We start from the raw sequence: 14,653 nt of genomic DNA, 5'->3' as shown, positions 1-14,653 counted from the left end.
ATTGGGGTACACGTGTCTCTTTCCCTTCTGGTTTCCTCAGTGTGTATGCCCAGCAGTGGGATTGCTGGATCATAAGGCAGTTCTATTTCCAGTTTTTTAAGGAATCTCCACACTGTTCTCCATAGTGGCTGTACTAGTTTGCATTCCCACCAACAGTGTAAGAGGGTTCCCTTTTCTCCACACCCTCTCCAGCATTTATTATTTGTAGACTTTTGGATCGCAGCCATTCTGACTGGTGTGAAATGGTACCTCATAGTGGTTTTGATTTGCATTTCTCTGATAATGAGTGATGTTGAGCATCTTTTCATGTGTTTGTTAGCCATCTGTATGTCTTCTTTGGAGAAATGTCTATTTAGTTCTTTGGCCCATTTTTTGATTGGGTCGTTTATTTTTCTGGAGTTGAGCTGTAGGAGTTGCTTGTATATTTTTGAGATTAGTTGTTTGTCAGTTGCTTCATTTGCTATTATTTTCTCCCATTCTGAAGGCTGTCTTTTCACCTTGCTAATAGTTTCCTTTGATGTGCAGAAGCTTTTAAGGTTAATTAGGTCCCATTTGTTTATTTTTTATTTTATTTCCAGTATTCTGGGAGGTGGGTCATAGAGGATCCTGCTGTGATGTATGTCAGAGAGTGTTTTGCTTATGTTCTCCTCTAGGAGTTTTATAGTTTCTGGTCTTACGTTTAGATTTTTAATCCATTTTGAGTTTATTTTTTTGTATGGTGTTAGAAAGTGGTCTAGTTTCATTCTTTTACAAGTGGTTGACCAGATTTCCCAGAGAGGGAGAGGGTGGGAAGATTTGGGAGAATGACATTGAAATATGTAAAATATCATGTAAGAAATGAGTTGCCAGTCCAGGTTCGATGCACGATACTGGATGCTTGGGGCTAGTGCACTGGGACGACCCAGAGGGATGGTATGGGGAGGGAGGAGGGTTCAGGATGGGGAACACATGTATACCTGTGGTGGATTCATTTTGATATTTGGCAAAACTAATACAATTATGTAAAGTTTAAAAATAAAATAAAATTTAAAAAAATAAAAATAAAAATACGTATTTGTGTATGCTTACACATTCAACCAGTTAACATAATACACTCAATATTGCACTTGTACTTGCTTTATAGAATCAGTGTATTAGCATGGAGACAACATAGAATATTTATCTTATTAAAATAGAAGGCATTATTAATATGAAGTTGTAAATGGACTATAATCAACCAGCTCCTATGTGTAATTCACACAGGCTCTCCTGTCAGTGAATAAAACCACAGATCTTTCTTTGCCCTCTGGGGAAACAAACTGAAAATGTCATATATGAATACATGTGAACTCAAACATACTGCAATGCCTGACTCATCCATACTCATAGAAGTAAAACACGGTGTAAATCTGTCCAGTAAGTGATGCTAGCCATAATAAACATGGCATAGATAAAAACAATATTTTCATAAAATAATAGCAGGACATGATGAATATTCATTGGAAAGACAACTCTGAATATTTGTTAGGAGGACTGTTGCTGAAGCTGAAGATTCAATACTTTTTTGGCCACCTGATGTGAAGAGCCAACTCATTGGAAAAGACCCTGATGTTGGGAAAGACTGAAAGCAAAAGGAGAGGGAGGTGACAGAGGATGAGATGGTTAGATAGCATCACTGACTCAATGGACACGAATTTGAGCAACTCTGGGAGATAGTGGAGGACAGGGGAGCCTGGCATACTACAGTCTGTATGGTCTCAAAGAGTCAGACACGATTTATTGACTGAACAAAAACAATGCTTTTGAAATAAAGGTGTTTTCCTAAATATATTCACTTTTAGACTGAAGTAGCATGTTAGAATCGGAGAAGGCGATGGCGCCCCACTCCAGTACTCTTGCATGGAAAATCCCATGGATGGAGGAGCCCGGTGGGCTGCAGTCCAAGGAGTCTCGAAGAGTTGGACACGACTGAGCGACTTCACTTTCACTTTTCACTTTCATTGATTGGAGAGGGAAATGGCAACTCACTCCAGTGTTCTTGCCTGGAGAATCCCAGGGATGGGGTAGCCTGGTGGGCTGCGGTCTACGTGGTCGCATAGAGTCCGACACAACTGAAGCAATGCAGCAGCAGCAGCAGCATGTGAGAATGAAGAAATATCCAAGATATTTTAACTTCAATGAAGATAACTGGTTACTAGAAATAAAACACTATATAGTCCAAAGTGCTACCTGACGAATTATATTTCATTTCCAAAAATTCCAGAATTAGTTTATAAAACTACCCAGGAAATTCTAGAATAGGCTCCAAATTATGGTTTTTGTATTTTTTAATGTAAAGCTCACATTAAATCAATTTCTATTTCATTTATAAAATTGGAACTTGATTGAGATCCAAGTTCTCTCCACTTATTTTACATATGATTAAAGGTTAGGGACATTTAAATTTTAATAATTTAAATTTATTTTTATGACACAGCTGATGGGATTTGATCAACCAAGGGAAGTCAGTAAGAAATTATTTTGAGGTACACTCATCCCCAAACTGAAAAGGCCTATGAGTGAGCCCCAAGATCAAGGAAACAGAATATTATCATCATCCCAAAGCCCCACTTTAAATTATTGCTCCAGAAAGAGTAGCTGCCTTATCCTAACTTTCAACAGCATCACATACCATCCCCAATATGCCACTGAGCTACACACACATATGAAGTAATTTCACACCCACTGTTATTAGATACAACTATGGAATACTTAGTTGTATTCCATAGTTGTATTCCTTTTGAGAAACCTGTATGCAGGCCAGGAAGCAACAGTTAGAACTGGACATGAAACAACAGACTGGTTCCAAATAGGAAAAGGAGTATGTCAAGGCTGTATATCGTCACCCTGCTTATTTAACTTATATGCAGAGTACATCATGAGAAACACTGGGCTGGAGGAAGCACAAGCTGGAATCAAGATTGCAGGGAGAAATATCAATAACCTCAGATATGCAGATGACACCACCCTTATGGCAGAAAGTGAAGAAGAACTAAAGAGCCTCTTGATGAAAGTGAAAGAGGAGAGTGAAAAAGTTGGCTTAAAGCTCAACATTTAGAAAACTAAGATCATGGCATCTGGTCCCATCACTTCATGGCAAATAGATGGGGAAACAGTGGAAACAGTGTCAGACTTTATTTTTCTGGGCTCCAAAATCACTGCAGATGGTGATTGCAGCCATGAAAGTAAAAGACGCTTACTCCTTGGAAGGAAAGTTATGACCAACCTAAACAGCATATTGAAAAGCAGAAACATTACTTTGTCAACAAAGGTCCATCTAGTCAAGGCTATGGTTTTTTCAGTGGTCATGTGTGGATGTGAGAGTTGGACTATAAAGAAAGCTGAGTGCCAAAGAACTGATGCTTTTGAACTATGGTGTTGGAGAAGACTCTTGAGAGTCCCTTGGACTGCAAGGAGATCCAACCAGTCCATCCAAAAAAAGATCAGTCCTGGGTGTTCATTGGAAGGACTGATGTTGAAGCTGAAACTCCAATACTTTGGCCACCTGATATGAAGAGCTGATTCATTGGAAAAGACCCTGATGCTGGGAAAGATTGAGGGCAGGAGGAGAAGGGTACAACAGAGGATAAGATGGTTGGATGGCATCACCAACTCAATGGACATGGGTTTGAGTGGACTCTGGGAGTTGGTGATGGACAATGAGGCCTGGCCTGCTGAGGTTCATGGGGTCGCAAAGAGTTGGACATGACCGAGCGAATGAACTGAACTGAATGGAATACTTTGGTGCTTCTCTAGTGGCTCAAACAGTAGAGTGAAGGGGAGAAGGACAAGATGGGAGTAGGGGACTAAAAATACAAACTATTATTTATAAAAATAACTAAGCTACAAGGGTATACTGTGCAACACAGGGAATATAGTCAGTACTTTATAGTAACTCTCAGTTCAGTTCAGTTCAGTCACTCAGTCATGTCCGACTCTTTGCGACCCCATGAATTGCAGCACGCCAGGCCTCCCTGTCCATTGTCAACTCCCGGAGTTCACTCAGACTCACATCCATCGAGTCAGTGATGCCATCCAGCCATCTCATCCTCTGTCATCCCCTTCTCCTCCTGCCCCCAATCCCTCCCAGCATCAGAGTCTTTTCCAATGAGTCAACTCTTTGCACAAGGTCGCCAAAGTACTGGAGTTTCAGCTTTAGCATCATTCCTTCCAAAGAAATCCCAGGGCTGATCTCCTTCAGAATGACTGGTTGGATCTCCTTGCAGTCCAAGGGACTCTCAAGAATCTTCTCCAACACCACAGTTCAAAAGCATCAATTCTTCAGCGCTCAGCCTGCTTCACAGTCCAACTCTCACATCCATACATAACCACAGGAAAAACCATAGCCTTGACTAGACATTTAAAAATTGTGAATCAACATGTTATACAGCTGTAACTTAGGTGATAATGTGCATCAACTATACTTAAATTAAAAAATGAAAAAAAAAGCTTCCATTATGTACTATGGTGTATACTAATTAATTTCTGTATCATAGATGGCAAATTTCATTTTTCTCACATTCCATTTCAAATTATCAAGTGGGTCTTATAAAATGAATTTTACAAAAATATAATTCATTTAAGTCAGATTTTAGGACATTTTAATAGTCAAATAATTAATTATTGAATGGAAAAGAAGTAGTGACTACATTGAACTATATTTTATTCATTGAATACTTCAAGAAAATGTATGCAAAACATAAAGAATAAACTTCACATGACAGAAATTAATCAGAATTTTCTGATTTTCTCCAAAGAAAGAAAAAAGAATTTTCTGGTTGCCAATTTGAAAAATTGGGCCTATTACATTTCTTATTTTTGCTTTTTTAAGCCATTTTTTAAAATCAGAATACAGTTGCTTTACAATTTTGTGTTAGTTTCTGCTGTACAAATTGAATCAACTATACATATACATATATCCCTTCCCTCTTGAGACTCCCTCTGTGCCCTGAACACACCTCTCTAGGTCATCACAGAGCACCAAGCTGAACTTCCTGTGCTATATAGCAAGTTCCCACTAGCTACCTATTTTACACGTGGTAAATTTATACATGGTAGTGTGTAGATGTCAATGCTCCCCTCCAAGTTCATCGCACCCACCCCTTCTCCATGCCCACATGTCTGTTCTCTACTTCTGCCCTGCAAATAGGTTTATCTGGACCAATTTTCAAGATCCCATATGCATGTGCTAGTATACGATACTTATTTTCCTCTTTCTGACTTACTCACTCTGTGTGACGGACTCCAGGTCCATCCATGTCACTACAAATGACAAGACATTGGCTCTATTTTGGAATACAAAATTACTGTATTTTTTGAGATATGGATAATATTAGAATATGCCCATATATACATTGTTTTCTCCTTAAAAGATATATTTTGTTCAATGAATAGCAATTCACAAAGCACCTTTGTTTAAGGCTTAAAATCATAAGAAAATATTGGTCTATGTAAATTAGAATGACAAAATTAAGTATTACCACAAATTATCTGAATTGAATTACATCTTCAAAGGTAATTACGATCTGTGTATAGCAGGAGGATGTGGTAAGAGAGGGAAGAGGTAGGATACTCAGATACCAATTCAAAAGCTTAGAGTGATGAGGAAAAATGATTAAAATTGTAGTTGTTTAATATTTCAAACATCCAATGACAAACATTTGACCCAAAACTCACTGGTATTTCTACATGATTGACCATAAGAATTAATCTTAATAAAAATAATTTTCAAAACCAAACAGAAATATTAATTAATTGTATATACATGGACACAAATAATATAGAAATGGTCTAAAGATAACTTGTGACTTAGTAATATGTGGACTTGCCTAAACTAAATTACATTTTCTGAAATGTCCTTCCCTCTTGTTTCATATTAGGGATAGCCACAAGAAACAGGTTTTTTCTTGTGATGAGGTACAAAAAGGTGAAGCTACAGCCATATTTATTGTGATTGGAAGGATGTTGGGGCAGAGACAAGGGGTGCTTCTGTAGCTCGCACATGTTGTCATTCATCTGCTGACTCCATTGACTGCCATGGGGCAGCAGACGGGCCTGTGACTTCTCTACCATCCCGTGAATCTTCCTTCAGCATCTCACATCCTTGGGACAAGTTTGGGCTTACCTTCAAGAAGGAAGCACCAGTTTCTCCTGTGGGACTCCCGTACCATCAAGACTGGAAAGAGAACTGACACATGTTCCAGTCTGTCTTCTTGGGCTTCAGGTCACACGTGGATTTCACCTTTTGTTCACTCTCATTTTACACTCTTCTTCTTTTCCTTCCTAACTTCCCTACATACTTAAAGCTCCAGAATCAGATGTGAAATCAATAGGCTTACAGAGGCTATTGTAACCAACTTTCATAGTTGTATATGGTCAAATCCTTATAACAAATTGTGTGTGTTCATGAGCATGTTTGCACACATGCACACACATGCAACTTCGGGTGATTCCAATCTACTTGATACAGTGTTTGGTAAATATCAAAGGAAATCATTTCAGGGCTTTACTTTCCTAGCTGAAGTCCATGTAAGGGACCTAATAACTTTCAAAGCTACTCTAAAAGAAATCTTTATCACCTGTAACCTCAGGTCTGACAGATTGGAAACCAAATACAAAGCCTAATCACAATGGCTGAATTACAATGAAAAATAATTCCCCATCTAAAGAATACTTTTGATAAAATTAGGGCAATTACAAAGGAATGGGACCCTAACAATTAGGATGAGAACATATGGTCAAACATAGATGAAATCGGGACAGACTATTCCTAAATTCTCTCAGAAGTGCTTTGCCACTTAAGGCATCCTTTCCACTCCTACTTAGGAAGCCAGTCTTCCCTTTCCTGCAGATTCCAAGAGCAGAACTAAAGTAGTAGTCATATGAACTGCTACCCTCAGAATGTCAGGGCAGGGTCCCAGGTGCTTTCGTAGGTCATACACATTGTCATCAATCTGCCTGCTCATCTCTTTGGCATTAATAGCTGTCAAGCACACACTTGATCCACCTTCCCTTGGATTCTTCTCCAGTTTCTGAGCCAGATATGTGTTTAGCTCAGAGACAAACGGTGCCAGCTCCTCTCGCAGGACATTTATGTCATCAAGGTTGGGGGCAATGAGAACCAACACATGTCTGGGCCATTGTTACAGGTTGCAACACCTGTGCATGGGTTCCATCCCATCTCTGCTCACCCTTAGTTTCCATCCATCTTCCCTTCCCAACAAATAGAGATTATTTAATCAGCTCTACAAATTGCATATAGTCAAATTTCTGTCACAAATTCTTTATTCTACTTACCTTTCGGGGGTTTTTTTATTGGTCTTTTTCCTTTATTCAAATACCATTTCATGGTAAGGAAAGGATTTCAAGCTAATTTTTACTAGACACGAACTAAAAACTGTCCTTTTTCCCCTTGAGAACAGAATATAATAAGAGTCAGAAACCTTCTTTATTTTCTTTTTATAGATGGATCGGGATGGAATGATAATATGTAAGGTCATGATAGTGCCTGGGCCCTTTTATTAAGAATGTTCTCTGGTGTTGAGTCCTGAATAACTGGATGAATAACTAACTCTACAACGATCTTAATAAAATGAGCTCTGCAAAGTGAAATCTATTTTGCCCTAATTTGTTTTGCTGTTTTTATGTTTCCCATCTTCCAGAATCCTGCATGATTTTTCATGATGAACAGAGAAAAAAAATCCATTCATAGGTATTTCAATTACTGAGGCAAAATGAATAGGCTAGTCATCACCTATCTAACCCCTCATTCTGAACCTTCCAGTAGAAACACAAAATGATCCTTCTCAAACTCTACTCCCTTGGTAGCATTACATCTGGATAACCACAATAGTGTCTTATTTTTCCAGCTCTCTCTCTGATCAATCCTGCAAGTTGCCACTAGGTACGGTGTCATGAAATTCACTGTTCAACGTGTCAATTTTCTGCTTATAAATATTTTAACTGGATTCTCAGTTTTCTCTGATTTTTTTCCAGCATGAAAGGAAAAATCTACTTTACAATTTATAAGTGAGCAATGCAGATTTTATTTTCAAAAGTTATAATAAGGAATTTCTATTGTATATCTAACAACACATCATTTGTCCTACACTGTTCATTTAGGTTATCTTTTTCCAACCCCCAAAATTCTTTATTCAGCTGTTTCTCTCATGTGGTCAGTATGGACTCTTGTTCTTGTGGCCATAGGATTAGGCAACTAACCAAAACTGGATCACCCAGGATATCCAATTCTGTTCAGAACAGCATCTGGCCTAAGCTAAGCACATCTGAGTACCTACCTGAGATCTTTCAAATTTGAGTTGAGGGGATGGGATATAGTGCCCTTTTTATTGTGGTTTGTGTGTTTATGAGCTTGGAAGCCCTTTGACCAAATATCCTATGGCTGAGACAATGAAGAAATGAAGAGAGTAGAGATGAGACAACTAACATGGAAGCCTCTGTGTGTGTGTGTGCCTGTTACATATCAAAGCTGAAGTGTGAAAATTTTCCCCTTTTCATTATGTTGCTTTAATCTAGACATTACAATGAGTTTTTATGTAAGAGTTAGTGAATTCATTACATCGCTGAAGCTGCAGGAGGTCTATAGTTCAGTCAAGGTGTTAATTGGCTGGCACTAAGTGTGGTTTGAGGTTGGTGTGGCAGATGGAACCCAATGAATATAGAGCTTTGTTATACAAACTATAGATGTACTTAAGCTTTCTACATCTGTGCTGAACTTTTTTTCAAATAGACATAGGTGATAAAACACCTGCTACCTAATTAACACCCTTTGTAGTCACTCACAACGTTATTCTCAAACCTGCTCTGCCAGCTGTAAATGTTAAAACTTCACTTGCTATTCCTGGATATTTTTCTTCCCTTTATTTTATAAAGTCTAAATTGAAAAATATTCAAGTCTATCAAATGAAAGAGAATAAAAATGGTTAATGAATGAGTGAATGGACAGATAGGTAAAGTAGAAAAGTTCTGAAATTTTGAGCTGATAATTCAATGAAAACAGTAGCAAGTTAAAGGAATTTTTTCAGAGATTAGACATTTCTGAGAAAATAGCAATGTTTAAATCTCTTGGCTCCTTTATACTCTCAAATCCAGCATGTCTACCTCCTATGAGCCAAGAAACTGTGATTACAGGAAGGAAGGGATTATTTAGGGGAGGCAACTTAGCTGTCAGGTCTCCTTTGGTCCTGATGAAGATCACTGGGACATGACTTGTACCTGTCCAGGCAGATAGAGTCTAGGGCCTGGGATGAGCCATCTAGACTGATGGTTAGATTAGGCTGAGAGGGGTCCTAAGAGTTCTGTCAACAGAGCTCCTCAGAGTTGGGTGAAGTTGCTATGCATTTCATTGGTATCTCTAGTCCAGCCGGCCTTTAGAGCTTTGAGAAGAGCTAAAAGTTTCTCTACACAACTAAGAGTAGGAGTCTATAAGGAGATGAGTGAGCAGAGATGTTTTCCTTCTGGGACCTCAATAGGAACTCTAAATCTGCCTGTTGTTAATCAAAGACCCACAGGAGCAGAGTAAATGCACCATTCACCACTCTACGGATCACCTCCATATATGCTATGCCAACAGCTAGACCTAAGTCCTAAACAAATGGAGAAAGGTATTAGCATATTCCTAAGGAGGGCTCAAAACAGAGAAGAAAGAACTGATACCTAGAAAAATAACAATCTAGAATAAACAAATAGCACTTTCTGTCACATGCTATGGTATACAGAATGTGATCATCCATAGGCCTTGGCATGTAACACTTCCATCATTGATTCATACATGGCCCTCTGTATTTATTAATTCAACCCTTTTTAGTAGTATAATAAGCAACTAAGAGTCCACCAGACGCAATGTGAAAGGTAGGATTCACCAAACATTTACATCTGTTTATGGGTCTTTCTCATTCTGTTCCCTCTCTCCCCTCCCTCAAGCTCCTTCTGAAGCTTGTTTTTCATTTCTTTGTTTTCATCTTAATTACTAAAACCTCTTTTCTTTTTTTAAGCTTATCTTCATGTTAATTGTTTATGTATAAATTGCTCAGGTTTATATGGTTTATATTGTTAAAATTCATTCCTACCATTGTATGACATTTGTATTAGGTCAGGGTTCTCCAAAGGATAGTTCAAATAAAATAGAGAGATATACTTAAGAGAAGATTTATTACAGCAGTTGACTTGTGATTGGTTCGTGAGGTCCCAGGATCTCTAATCCACAAGCTGAGAACCAGGAAAGCCAGTGGTGAAATTCAGTCTAAGAAGGGAAACCTGAGACCCAGAGGCATCAATGGTGTAAGTCCATGTCCAGTTCTGGAGGCCCAAGAACCAGAAACACAGATGTCTGAAGGCGAAAGAAGACTGATGTCCCTGTCAAGCAGAGATATCAAATTCATCCTTCTTCCAACATTTCTGTTCTATTCAGGCCCTCACTGGATTGAATGATGCCCACCCACATGGGTAAAGGCAATCTCCTTTCCTTAGTTTACCAATTCAAATAATAATCTCTTCCAGAAACCCCTCAGAAAATTCAGAAATAATGTTTTACCAGCTATCTGGGCATCCTTTAGCCCAGACAAATTGACACAAAAATTAATCATCAAGCCACTTCTGTAGTTTATTTATTGTATTGCTTTTTAACAGTCTATTCCACTATATTCAGTCACACTTCTGCTACAGAAGCATACAATTTGCCAATCTATGGAAGCACATCAGTTCAGTTCACTGGCTCAGTCATGTCCGACTCTTTGTGACCCCATGAACTGCAGCAAGCCAGGCCTCCCTGTCCATCACCAACTCCCGGAGTTCACTCAGACTCACGTCCATCAAGTCGGTGATGCCCTCCAGCCATCTCATCCTCTGTCATCCCCTTCTCCTCCTGCCCCCAATCCCAGCATCTGAGTCTTTTCCACTGAGTCAACTCTTCAAGGAGGCAATAAATAAAGAAAATCTCACTTGCTTAAAAAGAATGGAGTCTCTAGATTTAAATGATCAGCAATGAAGAGAAAAATAATGAGAAAATCATAGCATTGGGTATATTCTTGCCAAATTACTGAAGTCAAAATGTTACCAAAAAAACAAAGAACCTCATAAGTTTCCAGCAGAACAGATAAAACAGGAGGGAAAGTTAAAAAATTAACCACCCAGGAAAATAATAATATTTATCTTAACAGATGCAATCCTCCCATAAACTTTGTAAAATAGAAATAAGCAAAAATAACTCTATTATAATATGACAAATGCTATTTACCATAATCAGCAAAAAATATCACTAAATAACAAAACTTTAAAATCACTTCAATTAATATCAGGAAGCTTATAGTGATAACTATCAAAGGTATTATTTAATATTGGAGTTTTGTGGAATAAGAAAAGAAAATTATTAGAGAATATTTTTAAACTAACATGATTTTAAGCCTAGATAAACTAAGATATTCCCATAAACTACTAGAATTAATAAAATAATTTGTGAAACTCATACGTAAGACAGAGGTACCAAAAAAAAAAAAAAAAGAACTTTTCTCTCCTCTAGAAAAAAAGAATATAGAAATTAAAATATATACATCTGTATTTTTCTCCTTATCCAATGAAATGTTGAAAAACTCAAATGAGTTAAATCTACTTACTGAACAATTCAATGCTACAATTGATATCTTTGGAACTAATTTTGTCTCTTTACAAAAATTTAAGTAAAAAGATATTAAAATGGCATAGATCTCTGGATGCCAATATAAGCTCTGCACTTCTAAGGAAGTGTGATCTGTCCATTTAGTTCAACAATTGAAATCAATAAATGTTTACAAATTTAAATTTAAACGATCTTGCTATAGAATGATTGCTATATTAATCTATGTCTTTTGACAAGTATAAGATTGCATTTGCATAACATATGTAATAGTAGTATGCATTGGGCTAATATTTTTTCCTTTTAAACCAAAGTAACCATAGACAGGGACACAAGACTATCCTACTGATCTTTGTATTCCACCTCCTATCCCCTGCACATGCTATGATGTTACAGCCAGACTGTCTCATTCAGGAGACTACCATAATCAGGTACCATCTGTGCAAGACACAGATGTAGTGTAATTCAGTGTAGTACCAATATTGACCTAACTGTAACATGAGATAGAATATAAGACATCCACACCATTGAAGGAACTGTAAGTTATGTAAGATCATGCTGTATAGAGGATCTGCTTCTCATGGTTGGCAAGATGGTTGCAATGAAGTAAGAGGCTTTTCAAATTAAAATCAGTCTATATGACTCAGCGCTCTCAAAGCCAATTACCAAGGGTCCAAACTGTGAAATAAATACTGATTATGGCAATAAATCACAGAGTAATAATTTTTTCTTGCCTACCAGGCTTTCTTCTTTAAATAACTGGAGAAATTCTACTCATCAAGTAAGATTGTACTCGAATAAAATCATTTCTAACAGTTTCCGTTTTTGACTTCTTAAATCCCCTACTAATCATTTCCTCTGTTTTCCTCTTAGTTTTATCTATTGTTTTAGCAACTTTAACATATATTATTTTAGTTGTCTTCCTCCTTTACCACACAGTGAACTCTTACAATATCCTGTCATTTTACTTTTAGTATTTAAAAATAAAAGGAACTTAGTTATTGACTATTGGAAGAATGAGAAGAAATCAATAAATTGACAAATAAGCTAAATAATAAAACACAGACCTGAGATCTCAGACATACAAAAACAATATGCCATGTAAAGCAATTATCCTTCAATTGAAAAAAAAGAAAAACAATATGCCAATGGAACTCTTCACAGAGTAAATGTTCCCAGAACATAAATATCTTAAACCTCTTTGCCAGGCATAGCATTTGCCTGATATCAAGAGATCAAGCTCTCTGGACCAGCCAGCATTTTAGAGAGCAACATCACTGTCACTATTCTTTCTGCAAGGCCATAAATTACCAAAGTGCAAATATTTCTTCAATTCAGAAATGTCACCATGCAAAACTTGATGCCGGGAGCTGGCCTGAGGAGCTCCACCCGTGGCAAAGGTCATGAAGAAGGAGGCTCGGCATACGCAAAGGCGGAATCGAGCCTCAGGAGTCCCCCTGGAAATTCTCGAGCATCTACCCCCAAAACCAGAGTCTGCCTACTTTCTGCTTTGTGCTCTCACCTACACCTCTGACTTTACAGGGGGCTGTCCCCCACTACCTCTCTCTGAAAAAAGAGTTAACTTACAGTTCCAGTTAATAAAGTTCCTGGATGTGATAGTGTTTCAACCTACAAACTCCTTTGGAAGTCCTCTAGCCTGCCCGAATAGGTTTTTCCAGCCACATGTGATTGCTCAGAGCCTCCCAACTGTGAGAGGCATGAGATGTTCTAAACTGTCTAAATACAGATTCCTTTGAGCAGTTAAAAGATTGATTAGAAATTGTATTGGTGAAGGGTTTTTCACTTGTTGGGCCAATGTTTGCTGCTAAGTTTCCATATCCCTTATCTGCTGTGTCCCTGGCAGTGTATTGATTAATGTAATTGGTGTAAGTAGTAGCTTTAATATTTGTAACCTTGGACCCTTGAGTTAATTCTTTTTCTTGTTATAGCCCACCACACCTTTGCCCTATAGGAATGCAACTTTATCTAATGCTTTTGGAGGGTGGCGCCTGACTAATCACCTTTAGAGAAAAATAAGTTTTCTGAAGAAAGGGTCTTAAAATGTTAACAGGCCTCCGGGCCAGAAGATGATGCAAATCACCTAAACTTTTGCATATGATAAGTTTGCAGGAAGAAAGCCTGGCTTACTGCATGACTCTACCCCTTCCCCCATTATCCTCTATGCATAACTTAAGGTATAAAAACGACTTTGGAAAATAAAGTGCGGGCCCTGTTCACCGAAGCTTGGTCTCCCCATGTCGTTCTTTCTCTCACCTTCTGGCTGAATTATTCAGCCTCTTTTCTCCATTAAATTTTCTCACTGAGCTATCCTTATTTAACCACTGTTTATATCCTTAATTAACGTTTAAATAAGCTGTTGTTTCCTGATCACCGATGCCGTCTCCCCTTCGAATTCCCTGGATCCACCGGGGCTGGACCCTGGCAACTTACAGTATTTTTAAGAGTGTAATATTTTGTCTGAAAGTGTGTCTGCTCAGTTGAGTCCAACTCATTGAGACCAATGGACTGTAGTCTGCCAAGCTCCTCTGTCCATGGGATTCTCCAGGCAAGAATACTGGCGTGGATTGCCATTCCCTTCTCCAGTGACCTTCACAACACAGGCATCAAACCCAGGTCTCCTGCATTGCAGGCAGATTCTTTACTGCCTGAGCCACAAGGGGAGCCCAGTATTTTGTCTATACAATTCTCTTCAAAAAGAGAATAATAGAGACTTTAGCACTGCCTCGCCCATATTTATGTCTTTTTTTTTTTTTTCCATATTTATGTCTTGCATAGCTTAAATAGCCAGTGAGCAAGGCTGTGCTCTTTTAACACTAGATTGAAATTTCATCCCCCAGAGTTACTAAAGTCAGCTTTTCACAAATTTGTAATTATCTAGTTATAGTTCAATCATGAGATCATGGTTTCTCAGCAACTAAGTTTCCAGCCTTTTCTTGTGAGGTCAGGAAAATTCTGAGTGTTTTCCAGGATGCAAATAGTTTTACA

General features: G+C 38.1%; 1 protein-coding gene across 3 annotated transcripts in view; it reads right to left on the bottom strand.

Annotated features, from left to right (window-relative positions):
• The window catches only part of SPAG16 (sperm associated antigen 16), a 1,067,980-nt gene that overhangs the window by 753,325 nt on the left and 300,002 nt on the right, over positions 1-14,653 (bottom strand). The gene's annotated exons all lie outside the window — the stretch shown is intronic.

The sequence above is a fragment of the Bos taurus genome, chromosome 2, assembly GCF_002263795.3.
Source record: "Bos taurus isolate L1 Dominette 01449 registration number 42190680 breed Hereford chromosome 2, ARS-UCD2.0, whole genome shotgun sequence".
Lineage (NCBI taxonomy): Eukaryota > Metazoa > Chordata > Mammalia > Artiodactyla > Bovidae > Bos > Bos taurus.
Note: the sequence above shows the minus strand (reverse complement) of the source record. Positions and strands in the feature narration are given on the sequence as shown.